Raw genomic sequence first — 3,823 nt, forward strand, 5'->3', positions numbered from 1 at the left:
TGTTGGTGAAATGTCCCTTGTGATCCACCAGTGCTTACAGCACCACTGAAAAGTACCCCTTGTGCTGTATGTACTCGCTGGTTTGGTCCTCCGGTGCCAAGATAGGGATATGGGTTCAGTCTATTGCCCCACCACAGTTAGGGAATCCCATTGCAGCAAAGCCATCCACTATGACCTGCACATTTCCCAGAGTCACTACCCTGGATATCAGCAGCTCTTTGATTGTGTTGGCTACTTGGATCACAGCGGTGATTTGCCCACAGTACATTTGCCCACTCCAAATTGATGCCCGACTGACCGGTAGGTGTCTGGCGTTGCAAGCTTCCACAGGGCTATTGCCACTCACTTGTGAACTGTGAGGGCTGCTCTCATCTTGGTATTCTTGCACTTCAGGGCAGGGGAAAGCAAGTCAAAAGTTCCATAAAAGTGCCCTTAAGCATGCAAAAGTTTCGCATCCACTGGGAATCATCCCAGACATGCAACACTATGTGGTCCCACCAGTCTGTGCTTGTTTCCCAGGCCCAGAATCGGCGTTCCAGGCCATGAACCTGCCCCATTAACATGATATCCACATTGCCAGGGCCCATACTTTGAGAGAAGTCTGTGTCCATGTCCTCATCACTCTCATTGCCTGGTTTTGCTTTTGCAGGTTCTGCATATACTGCAGGATAAGGCACGTGGTGTTTACAGTGCTCATAATTGCGGTGGTGATCTCAGCAGGCCCCTCACGGATGGAACTCACAACGCTGGGTTTAGTAGGCCAATGCTCAAACCACTGAGCTATCCCTCCACCCACTATTCATGGAGGGAGGGAGTGGGGAGCAAATTAATACAAAACAAATCTGGTCTCTTTATTGTTTTGATCCACTCCATCTCTCTTATACATCTTAGGCTGGCAGCAGATGGTGCAGTATGAATGCTAGCCATTGTCTCCTGGCTGCTTGCCAGAAGACAGTGCAGTATGACTGCTGGCCATCGTCATCTCCTGGCTGCTCTCCAGAAGCTGGTGCAGTACAACTGCTGGCCATTGTCATCCCCTGGCTTTCGCCAGAAGATGGTGCAGTACAACTGCTGGCCATCGTAGGCTCCCATTTATGTCCAGGCACCCCCGGCCGATCTCACCGAGGCCAGCCAGGAGCGCACACATCTGCCCAGGCGCCCCTGACTGACCTCACCGATGTCGGCTAAAAGAGCACCCAGGAGACAGCGATGATGGCTACCAGCCGTAATGCACCGTCTGCTGCCAAAAGGCAATCAGCTGTTGCTATGTAGCAGTGCAGTACCATGTCTGGTAGCACCCAGGAGACATATGGTGACGGTGAGCTGAGCGGGCTCCATGCTTGCAGTGGTATGGCGTCTGCACGGGTAACCCAGGAAAAAATGATTTATTGCCATTGCTTTCACAGAGGCGGGGTGGGGGGTGTCTTGACAACATTTACCCAGAACCACCTGCGATAATCTTTTTGCTCCATTAGGCATTGGGAGCTGAACCCAGAATTCCAATGGGCATTGGAGACTGTGGGAACTGTGGGATAGCTACCCATAGTGCAATGCTCTGGAAGTCGACGCTAGCCTTGGTACTGGATGCACTCTGCCAAGTTAATGGTTTTAAGTAGGGACACACACACAATTGACTGTATAAAATCGATTTCTAAAAAATCAACTTCTATAAATTCGACCTAATTTCATAGTGTACATATACCCTTAATCTTTAGAACTGGATAGAAATTACTGCATTTAAGAATTCAAAATTATAAACATTGTCAAATACTTTCCACTCACAATGTCACTTTCCTTACAACTATTAGAATCTTGTGAGGAACTTGAGTTCTACCTACTTAAAATAATCAGCCACCATTGGTAAGAAAATAATCACCCCTTATATAGGACAGGACTGCAGTAAATGTGGCCCATGCATAGGTTACCTAAGGAGGCTGTAGAATCCGTGTCTTTGAAGGATTTTAAGAAGAGGTTAGACAACCATCTGTCAGGGATGGTCTAGGTATATTTAATCATGCCTCAGCAAGGGAGGGTGGACTAGATGACATCAGATCCCTTCCAGCCCTACATTTCTATGTGTAACACTGTTGCAAAAAAAGCAAACATCATTCTGGGATGTATAGGCAGGAGTGTTGTAAGCAAGACATGAGAAGTAATTCTTCCACTTGGCACTGATAAGGCCTCAGCAGGAGAACTGTGTCAGGTTCTGGGTGCCACATTTCAGGAAAGATGTGTACAAGCTGGAGAAAGTCCAGAGAAGAGCAACAAAAATGATTAAAAGTCTAGAAAATGTGACTATAAGGAAAGATTGAAAAAAATGGGCTTGTTTAGTCTGGAGAAGAGACGACTGAGGGGAAACCTGATAACAGTTTTCAAGTACATAAAAGGTTGTTACAAGGATGAGGGTGAAAAAATTTTCTCGTTAAACTTTGAGGATAGAACAAGAAGCAATGGGCTTAAATTGCAGCAAGGGAGATTTAGGTTGGACATTAGGAAAAACTTCCTAACTGTCAGGGTAGTTAAGCACTGGAATAAATTGTCTAGGAAGGTTGTGGAATCTCCTTCATTGGAGCGTACCTGTCTAGAATGGTCTAATTATTAAGTAGTCCTGCCTTGAGTGCAGGGGACTGGACTAGATGACCAATTTAAGTCCCTTGCAAGTCCTACACTTCTATGATTCAATGATCAAAACACAGGCATTAGGAGCCATCAACAGAACTGATAACTGCAGGGACCGAGCAGCATGAAGTTCATATTTCTTTATGGTACTATTATCCTACAGAGAGAGAGAGCAGGAAGATGGATTTCAGTCATTAGTTTGAAGCATGTTAATTTGAAAGAGTGGGATCTGGAAGAATTTAACGAGTGTGCATGCTATTCAATCTGCTAACTGAATTAGAGGGAAAGCACAACAAAATCTTTTTATTTATTTACAAGCCTCATGGTGTAAGTCATTTTGTCACACATTATTTAAAAAATAAAAAAGAACTAAACAGATTAGGACTCAAAACATGTTTAACTACATTACGGCTACATCGGAGAAGCACCTGTGAACAGCCATTCAGAAGAGCAATAGAAAGATATTGCAGGAGAGCTTGGTGCAGAGGAAAAAACCTGAGTGAATTTTAAGATGCTATCAGATGTTACAGGACACCAACTTTTTTGCAGTCTTGTAAGCTGCTGGTAGAGCTGGAAAAGTACTCCAATACTTAATTAGTTTCCTACTGTTGGACAGTGCTGCAATTTTAGAAATAACTCCTCTCCCTCTGGTTGATACATAAAATTTCATGATGCCTATTTCCACCTACACCACAAAGTTGTTGCTGTTTGCAGAACATTGAAAAGATTTTTTTTTCTTTTGTGGAATTCATGTGCACCAATCAAGCAGCTGCCTGGAGAGAATAAAGTCTTATACAAAAGTTTAATTATTGAGAGTTCTCAGTTCTTTTGATGAGTGTACAATACCTCTGCTTCACTGAGGTTTCTGCTGTATGGTTAGTTATACATTTTCATATCTAAAAGTCTGATTTTTGTTTGCTTGCTGTGCTTCCTGGTGAAATGTTCATAACCCTGTTAAAAAGCTGCTGACATCTCTTGCCAAACAGTACAAGACTCATCTATTTAGAAACTGTTCTGCTGCTGTACTTCTATTTCTCTTGTCCCTTATTTGTTACCAAGGCCATTTAAAATAGGATTTAAAATGTATTTGCGCCTTTGCAAAATCACTGGTCAACCTCCATTTGTTACATCATAATTGTTTCCCAGACATGTGGACATGTGGTCTGGGAGTGTGGACACACACACACACACAGAGGCTGGAAGA

This window comes from Mauremys mutica, chromosome 10 (genome assembly GCF_020497125.1).
Source record: "Mauremys mutica isolate MM-2020 ecotype Southern chromosome 10, ASM2049712v1, whole genome shotgun sequence".
In the NCBI taxonomy this organism is placed as follows: Eukaryota; Metazoa; Chordata; order Testudines; family Geoemydidae; genus Mauremys; species Mauremys mutica.